The sequence below is a fragment of the Opisthorchis viverrini genome (assembly GCF_000715545.1).
Source record: "Opisthorchis viverrini unplaced genomic scaffold opera_v5_315, whole genome shotgun sequence".
NCBI classification, from domain to species: Eukaryota; Metazoa; Platyhelminthes; class Trematoda; order Opisthorchiida; family Opisthorchiidae; genus Opisthorchis; species Opisthorchis viverrini.
The window spans coordinates 339,780-350,418 of NW_008751965.1; positions in this window are offsets into that span (position 1 = coordinate 339,780).

Consider the following 10,639-nt stretch of genomic DNA (forward strand, 5'->3'; position numbering starts at 1 on the left):
GAATAAACAACATTTCTAAAACTCTACACACAACATCTCTATGTTCATACCAGGGTCTCGTGACTACTGGTTGGTCGTGGTTACCCCTGTCCCAAATATCGGGACTTTGGTGGCATTCATTTGTGTGCTTTTCGCCGACATTCTGGAAAAGACTGCAAGTTTATTCGAGAGAGCCTTGTCTCTGGACGTGTATTTATAATTCTGCAAATTTCAAAAGAGATTGTATTTGTTGTCTGGGTACCGAAAATTCAACTGAATAATTGTAAACTTTTTACAGTGCTTGAGAAGGCGAATAAATGGATCAATTTGGGTATTCAAATTCGGACGTTAGCAGGCGGGGAAACTATCGATGAGCCCCCTTCTTATCGTCACACTAGATCATTAATGAGTGTAAATTCTGGCTCGTGTCGGTTACTGGGGTTGTTCAAATCTTACTTTGGTGGATTGAAAGAGTTTCAAATGCAGTCTGATCGGATTTGTTTCATTAAACTTCCTACATCAGGGTCCCTCGTATGATGATTCACCTCGGTTGCCACTAGTAAATTTTCCTTGTTTTTTTGGGGTCGCGTGTGCTCCCAGGATTTAGTTCCAGCGAGTGCGTCTGGGTAAAATGCAATTCAGCACATCACTAATCTTCCTTCCGATGATTGCATACCAACACTTGTCAGCTCGAATGATCCAAAACCGTTCTCCGCACGCTTGGCAGTTCAACGCCTTTTATTCTGTTAACACTGATATACTTGGTGATTACTTGCGCCTCGGCTATCAGTCTCTGTGACGTGGGCCGTGGTCCCCGCCTCAAAACCTCAACGTTTTCTAAATATATATTGACGAGGCTCCCATTACCGCCTGATGTTCAACTACGTTACTAGGCAGTCCGTTAATTTTTTGCCATGCTCTTCGATTTTGATGTGTAGTTCTCTGGCCATCTGTCCTGGTGCAGACGTTATATTTATTTTGTAGAGGAAGTCCTTGGTTCTGTTGCCGGGAGACAATCCTTCAAATGCATTACTGCAGAGTGCAGTATGTTCCCTCCCTGGAAAGCTACGCTTATGTTAGCCGTGTTTAGAAATCTTCGAATGACCCCGGAATAACAGCGGTCCTGATCTATTCCCTGTTAGGTTTCTCTACCGGTACCAACATCCTCGCAACTTATACCCACCCAAGCTAGCTAGATATCCATTGCCCAAATTGTTTTTTCTTTGCATCAAGCTCTTTCGTGCACAGGGCCCTTAGACGCTGAAACGTTAATGAGGAAATGCCAGAGTATACCGATTTTGGATGATCCGACGGGTAGCTTTAATATGCCCCGGGGTCGGGTGGCTTCTCGTAGACTGTTTTCTTTAGTTTTCGCCCAAGTTATATGCCTTGCAGTCTGAAAAGACCAGCGCAACTCAACTTCACTACTCCATACTAAATTGGATCCGTGGACGCAGCTCATTCACACAGTTGTAAAACTCACTAAACTTCTCTAATTTCATCATGACGGAGGTGTCATACACATACGGCCAGAATATCTTTGGTGGGTGAGAGAATCCGGCTAAAGTTCTGTGTTCAGTTTTTTTCCGTAAATATAGTTGCCCAAAACGGGAATGCTGGAGATTTTATTCCTAAACCTTGTTCTTGAGTATAAACTACCGAGCAGGAAAACGAACTTGGTGAGATTCAGACACGGTTTTGTACCTTCCACTATTTCATCCACCGTAAGCTGTGTCCGATATGAAAGAACGAAGTCTGTAAACATCTGTTTCTTGCCGGTTTCTGAGGAGCCCCCTCTTGGAACATTTGAACATAGCGAATTCCTATTGAAACCAAAAAAATATCATCTAATTCACTGCCCAAATGCTGGGAAGCACCGCGAAGCCATTTCATTCTTTCTGGGAATCATCAGCGGTGCGCATTTTAGGAACATCCAGGTAGTGTCGAACCAAACATTTGACAGTCCAATAAGTACATTCAGCACCTGATCGTGTTGAGTCTCGACCGGCGCATCGGTAGTGTGATTAGCTCTCACCAAGTTTCGACATGGTGCCGCTCATTCATCAAAATCGGAAACCCCATCGCATGGTCTAGTGTTGACCGGCTCCATGAGAATGACCAATCCTGAGGAAGGAGTTTCGCACTTCGATGAAATTATCCTTCCTCTGACATATGGATGAAGTCAATCTAAACTGAAAAACCGCGAATCATTCTATTTAGGAATCATCAATAATGCGCAGCTCACAAAACCGCCAATAGATATCCGACTCAAGTTGTCCGATCTTTGATCGAAGTCAGAAAAACCTCATCTACAGTTTTTTAGGCCATTTTCATTCGACGACCTAATTATTCGACAAAGGGACGGTAGTCCGAAAAGGTATATAACTTGAGCAATTTTCTTAGGTATATTGTGGAGTAGATTGGTTAACTAGTGTGAGCATATTTCGACTACTATCTACATTTGCACACGATTTCATTTTGGACGGGAGCTCCAATCCAGCGATGGATGGCATATCATTCCTTTAGTTTAAAGGTCGACATGAACCTGAACGTGGTGATCAACATCTGGCTCATTGATTTCGCGGTGACTCAACGTTCTGCTCGTTAGTCTACAGCCAAATGTATACGGATCATCTGTAAAAGCCAGTTTGTAATTTATGAACCACCGAACGTACGGAAGCCCTTTGCTGTGGATGTGTTCATCAGAAAAAAACCGAACTGAACTTTTGCACACACTAGGACAAGAAACTGAAATTCCTTCATTCACCTTGTATATAAAAACCTACTATCCGTCTTCTGCTTGAACGTGTCTTCTCGAAGTTTTCTGGATATAATTGATTATCGGGCAATTGTTAAAAAAGGTGATTGACACCATTCATAGCCCAATTTTCTAGTCAACCAGAAGACAGTGCTGCTAACCATGCATCATCATGAGGAGGCACTTGCCTTCGGTAGGCTGTGTGGAACCACGAATCGTTAGCAACACCGTTGGCGCCGGTCTCCCCGTTCGGCCGCCTGTAGATCCTTGATCGGCGACTGCCCCTACCTGATGAGCCCTAAGCAGGGGAAGCCGGTCGTTGGCTGTCGACGAATTTTCAGCAACCATATGAGTAGCGCACTACAAATATACGTGTATCGCGATATCTCAAATATCGTAGCAACTGAACCATGCGGCGGCCTGGTGCAGCAAACTCAGTTGCTTGAAAATACCACAAACGGGAGATTCAGCTGGGTTCTAGTTGTGTCTTTCGAAAAATTAAATTAATTTGCAAATGAGTGAATATTCATCAAATCTTAATTTGTTCGTTCTCAAAGCAAGGCCTTCTGCCGAATTAAGCGGTATTTTTTTATGAATGTACCATCTCGTATCCCTTGACCATTAGCTTCCCGAGCAAGTCCCACAGTGGCGTAGCAACCATGTGGAAATCTCTGCAAGCCGGTTGTTATATTCTGCTCACCCAGGAACCTGTCGTAGAGGCCGCTCGGACTTGAGGATAGCACAGTTCTTGGTGTTGTCTAGCTCGTCTGGCAGTGAACCTACCGCTCGTGACTCACTTTATGTCCCACCACTGTCAACGCTTTGTCGCTTGTCTGGGTCACTCACAATATCCGAGGCTTAGATGAGCAAAAGCAGTCATTTTTCCCACTTAAGATCAACCGCGGATACTGCGCTTTTAACAGAGTGTGCAAACATCCAATGACCTATTACAAACAATTGGTCGAGTGTTAGGACATTAAAGCTAGGCCGCACATGCGAGTGAAGTGTTTCATCTGCAGGGAAACGGGACACATTCAACTTGTCTCTAAGTCCAGAAAAGTAAAATTTATATTCTGACCAAAATATTACCGTGATCTACTATTCTTCTTTTGTGGGATTCGACCGTGGAATTGATGACAACCCGATACACTATAGGAAACGTCCTGCGCCAAAAGGAAGTTGATGCTACATTTTTCAAGGGCAGTGATTTACGAACAGATATAGGTATGTTTTCACCAAATGACAAAAGTATGGTCACCATTCTTGATTTACCTGATGATCTCTTTTACGCCGGAGACACACTGACAGGTTTGGAGGCAGCAACAGTGGCCAGTCTGTGGAAGGCACTCCTGTGGTTTCAAATACTACTGAGTGCATGTAGCTTATCCTTCTGGTGTCCGAACAAAGCGTTATATTTGAAGAACACATCACCTGTAATAAACTTGAATATTCCATTCCGCCACACCACTGAACTATAAAAACAACACACTCATTCAAGAATTGGGGATGTGATGAAAAGGATTCATACTTTATTCACTGCTCTATTTATTTTTCTCTTGTCTTAATTTTCGAGGTGATGTATATATATAAGCCAATTGGAATACATACGTGTTACTTGATACCCTGTACTGTATTCTGGATTTCCAGTTCGCCTGATTATACCGATGATATCAGAGCAAGTTCATATTGCGAGTCTAAGAGCGCCTTCTGAGCCGTTGAAGACAGTACGAGTCTTCTCTGTACTCAAGTTCTTACATTTCTCCCATCCTCTCCGGTAATCGGTCTTTTCATTGTGCTGATTTCCATGCTACGCTACGCATTCTGTGTACACAAAACTTCTTCTCTGGATTAACTGGATAATGATTATGGACAAGATACATCTGGCTGGGAATCTGTCCCGTCCCGTCCCACGTGCATAAACATCGACCGGTTGATGAATCTGATACAACAACATCAGGTTGAAAATGTGCTAAGAGAACAACTGCCAAAACAGACTATTCCGAAAGACTCCTCAACAGTCTGATTTTTGGAGAATATAAGGCTTTCCAAAGGACCGCATCTGAATATCCGATGAAGATTAAAAGGCTGTGTCTGAACATATTCAAAGTCTATGTGGGTAAGTTTGATGATGCGTATCTAGCACGGTTTGAGTGACCACGAAAAACATTGAAAGTTAAGCAGTGTGTATGAGTCTACAAACGATACAAAACTGCTCAGCCTGTGTCGGTCGACCGGCCTATTTTTGTTCTTCCTGTGCACCCATCGCGGACTGGTACGTCAGATGAGTGAAGGGCATCTTGATGGGTCCACAATGCCTGAGAATCTCGATGGTTTTAACTAAATGCTTTAGATTTTTACCGAAAGATCTTTGACGGTTAGCTTGGTGGGAAAACACAACTCACGCTACGCGACGATGGTTAACACGATACGGACCAGTGGGAATTCAGTTTATTTTGGCACAATCGCACAACACAATATGTGCTCGTTATGAGCAGAAGTTTTAAACAGACTCAATGAGAATTCCGGGATTGTGTCCGCTTGGCACAACTATATTAGATAAGTTGTGTGCTGAGCCACCCTGGGACCTGAAGACAGGGAGATAACAGAATCTCAGCTAGGACATTAGTCTAGGCAGGCAAACGAAGCATTCAGCACGCGTACTACGGACCGAGGACCAGGCATGTCCCGCACAGGTTTGCACCAATCCCTGACAATGCTTCCAATGAAACAGGAATGTGTGTTCACACAAGGTTCATAAAAAGTACATCAACAGAGACCGGAATTCCCAAGAAAATGTGCCAACTATAATGCTAGTGAGTGGGTAAGATTGTCAGTGGGGGACACTGAAGTTGGAGCAGATACTGGGCCCGATATTAGAAAAATCGTCACGTGTGAGAGTTGTTGGCTAATATCCGCATATCTGAATTTCGGACATTTCAAAGCTTCTTGATATAAAACCCTTCACTGCCAGCGGAGAGTGCGCGAATTTTTTCAGCTACGTAGCAGATGGAGGAATCTGTGAGAACTCTACGAAACAAAATACGTCACCCGTTTCTGGGCTCATCCGGTAGACGGACTTCGAATTGGACAGATTTTGACAAATGCTCCAGCTTGCATACAAATTTCGTTTTGGGCATGGAACACACGTGAACCACCAATGATGGTTCGCTTCAACTAAATAATAATCCAGACCACAAGAATCTCAGTAAGTGCGCCTTCGATGGAACCCCAAAATAGCGAAACTGAACAGAAATTAACTGAACCGGACTGGGCAGGACTGGACGGAATTGAACTGAACTGAACGGATCTGAATGGAACTCGGCTGAAATGAACTCAACTGAACTGAACCCAAATCAACTGAACTGAACCGAAATGAGTTGAACTGTACTGAAATGAACTGAACTGAGCTAAACTGAACTGAACTGAACGGAACTGAACTGAACTGAAATGCACTGAAGTGAAGTGAAGTGAACTGTACAGAACTGAACTCAAATCAACTGAACTGAACTGAACCGAACTGAACACAACAGAACTGAACCGATGTAGCTACATCAATTTCCGCCTTCCACCAGTCGCTCTAGGGATAATGGGTTATGACGGAAAATAGCCTACAATATGTTGAACTAATGAACAAAATGTTGCGACATGAACGTTCAATTTCAGGAAGGAACGAAAGTACCAGTGATGTAAGTACCACATTTGCCCCGAAATTTCGTTTGCTGGACGTTTAACTAAGAGTAGTTTTGAGACTGATGCTTACCTTAAGTGATGCCTTGGGTGAATGCAGTGGCTAGTAATGAAGGCATATGCTTGTACACCCTTCTTATCGCGCAACATGAGGTCAGCTTGCCTGCTGAATTGTGAACCAATGCGTCCGGAATTGATCGAATGCTGCCCGGAAACACATGAGCTCGTTCCGCTTGGACAAACCCTTTTATTGTTGGCTTATGGTGGGTTGTCACATCCATGACGATGTCCGGAAACCTTTCCTTGACGATGTGGCCAAGCTGAAATAATTCAGAAGAATAGTTGTGGCAGCTTGTGATTCGCAAATCTGATGGAACCACGTTTTATTTTTGAGTGATGACCGATTATTTTCTTGAATGCATCCTCAACTCCATTCCCATTTTAAGCAACCTTTATTCGTAATTTCAGGTATTTTTTTGAAAACAATCGGATAAGAAAAAAGAAACTACCAACCTTAAGTTCACGGCGCAGCTTTCGCCAGGTAGATTCATGTTCCTTCTCGGTCGCGGCCTACATCAAGCGTGGTGACTTTGAGAACAAATGTGCCTGGCGAGGACGCTTTCGATCTACAGCATTTGGCTGGAACAAAAAACAACTGAAAAAAACTTATTCTAGCTCCGCCAATGCTGATTGGGAAAATTGTCTTCATAGACTACTTGCTACTTAGAGGGAACTACACAAAATTACTCGGTTGACAGTGTACCGCAAATTACTAACGAAATTCATTCTCTTGTGCATCAGTTTGGAGTACGTAGAACATCACTAAACGTTTCATGGACTTCGCTGAATATCCCATGTGTAGTTTTATGCCACGAAAATATACAACCAAACTCGTTTGTGAAACAACGGTAGCGCTGCAGAATTGGGTAGCACATTCAGTTCAGTAGGTGAAAATTTCTGTGCTCCTTTCATGGTCCGCAGCAAACACCATGTTCCGTCGGAGGGCGTAACATGAAATACACGAATAATTCGAATCGGTTAAATTATTGTCTGTTGGACTGATAGGCCTCCAATATCCGCTAGATGATTACTGACCATGCGCCAGACAATCATCGCAAGCTCCATGCGTTTAAACGGCGATTCCCTCGCTCCGCAGTGTATATGCACACTCGCAGTTATTCATCCGAATGGATGACTAAATATATTTATCTGCCTGTCTGATTCTATCTATCTATCTATCTATCTATCTATCTATCTATCTATCTATCTATCTATCTATCTATCTATCTATCTATCTATCTATCTATCTATCTATCTATCTATCTATCTATCTATCTATCTATCTATCTATCTATCTATCTATCTATCTATCTATCTATCTATCTATCTATCTATCTATCTATCTATCTATCTATCTATCTATCTATCTATCTATCTATCTATCTATCTATCTATCTATCTATCTATCTATCTATCTATCTATCTATCTATCTATCTATCTATCTATCTATCTATCTATCTATCTATCTATCTATCTATCTATCTATCTGACCATACATCGTGTAAAAAATAACTGTATTGCCACAATCCGCACAACGTATTGTTTGCTCGCTGCGTGACCGAACCGTAACAGAATTCCGCATTACGCTGTCCTTGTCTGAAAATGCAGGAGCGACATATTCGGATTCAGCATGATTAAGGTTCCTCCTCCTCATCAATCTGCCGTAAATATTAGTCATCCCCACTAACCAACAAACGGGAACATCAGACTGAACACCCAGCACTGATCAAGTCGACTAGTCATGAGAACTCCCACGAAGTTGTTCCCTGACTTGCCTAAAATCCAATGGAACTACACACTCACTCGTTTGGCTTGACGAAGCTTTTGTGTCAAAAGTGAAATCTTGCCCGGCAATAAATACACCGATCGTGTACCAAACCTCTTTGAAGCGATGACTTCATAATCGGCCTCGAACATGTTCTAATTGATTTTTCAATAAACCTCTTTACAACTGCTGAGGTCATGAATTAATGGAGGTCTAAGCCACATGGTCGGCATCGGCAATTTGGACTGTCCCAACACCTTCATACCACCAGAATTGCAGATCAAAATGAATATTAGTTTAATAAGACGCCTGAAACATCCCTCTGATAAATCGTCACTCGACGAGTCTGTCAACAGTATGTGACTATGTGATTTGGTTTCCGTCATTGAAGGATGATTGACGCTATGCACATTCTAACTGAGAGCTAATCGCGCTACTGATCAGCAGTACTTGGTCAACATTTACCTGGTTGTTCAGCGGGCGTAAGGAACGACCACCAGACCGATCTGGTGGAGGGGTTCGTCTAATAAAATGCAACGGAATATTCAAACCACAGTCTTGAAATTTTTCGCACAAAAAGGCATAAAATGCTGGATTCGAAACACAGTCAGTGATTTCAAGCCTCAACCACTTAATCATCCTAAGCTTCTAAGCCAATTTCAAATTCAGGAAGCAAATTTCCATGGATGAGATAAACTTTGAACTTGTTCCTTGAGAGTCAATGACCACACCGTTGTAGATATCTTCGTGCTCGTGGTGATGGAAAACTTTGCCTTCGAAAGTATTTCTGGAATAAAAGTACGAATAGTGGCAATGGGTTTTTCGAGAGAGTTCAACATGTTGTTTTAATAGAATGAAATGAATGGTTCATAAATGCTGCTGGAATTTGGTTCCCGGCGTCTTTTGAGGGGTTCGTCTAATAAAATGCAACGGAATATTCAAACCACAGTCTTGAAATTTTTCGCACAAAAAGGCATAAAATGCTGGATTCGAAACACAGTCAGTGATTTCAAGCCTCAACCACTTAATCATCCTAAGCTTCTAAGCCAATTTCAAATTCAGGAAGCAAATTTCCATGGATGAGATAAACTTTGAACTTGTTCCTTGAGAGTCAATGACCACACCGTTGTAGATATCTTCGTGCTCGTGGTGATGGAAAACTTTGCCTTCGAAAGTATTTCTGGAATAAAAGTACGAATAGTGGCAATGGGTTTCTCGAGAGAGTTCAACATGTTGTTTTAATAGAATGAAATGAATGGTTCATAAATGCTGCTGGAATTTGGTTCCCGGGCGTCTTTTTGAATAAATTTCTCCGACGATGAGTGCACGTTCTGCCACACATTCGCTTGAGTGTGACTAATAATCATTTACGCAGAAATAATTTAGATCCTTCAATAATCCCGGTAGAGTGCACAACAAAGACAATTACAAATTTGGTGCAAAAGTGTAATTAATTTAGGAAACCGTTCATTCAAAGAATATTCTCCTGTTTGGCAGCATTACAAAATGTATGGCTTACTAGATTGTCTGCCTACTCTTTGCTCCAAATCATCAGACAGGTGATGTACTAAAGCATCCAGGTACCAATGTGATTTCGTTCAGTCTACCGACAAATCGAACGATAACATATCATCCTCATGATTATCATCATCCTGCTCATCAACCTCCACATTCAGTCAAGTGTCCGAACAACGACCTGCTCACCGAAGCCGTACAATATTGGTATCACATGGGTTCGAAAATACGTGCGAATCTTTCGTTCACTAGTGTACTAGATAAATAGTCACATTGTGACGAAACTCAGTGGCAATAAATTATTACCCACTGAATCTTAAGAATCGATACACACACACTGGTTATGCGTAACATTTTCAACACGATTCTCGTATAACCCGATGTAAGTGATAGACGAACGGACGAAAGAATTTGACCAAGATAGATTTGTTTGTTCCAAAAACTTGATCTCACCAAGTATTATAGATTTATCCGCTCACATTGCCTAGCAATTGCTGTGTTTTCACCGTGACCCCCAAAGTTGTTGGAACATCAGTGGGTTTTGCTGAGATTTCTGCGACCTGATTTGTGCCACAGGTCACTCTAGGCTGCGGCCTTGCGGGGCCTGTGAGCCTTCCTCTGATAGGATGAGGCTAAATGTCAGGTCAGAGGATTAGTGGGAGCTTGAAAACCATCGAATTCGTGTGTTGGAAGCAGCGGCCAGGACAACCCAGTTCTCAGACGGCTGGTTGTTAAATATGAATGACCAATTGTGGACACCGGTGGCTTCCAACCGTCCAACGTGATGGATGCAGAACAGGAACGCGCGAATAAGCAAACAACGACGCATCATATCCCGGCTTATTTGAAACTTCATTCGCCTCGAATTTTATAC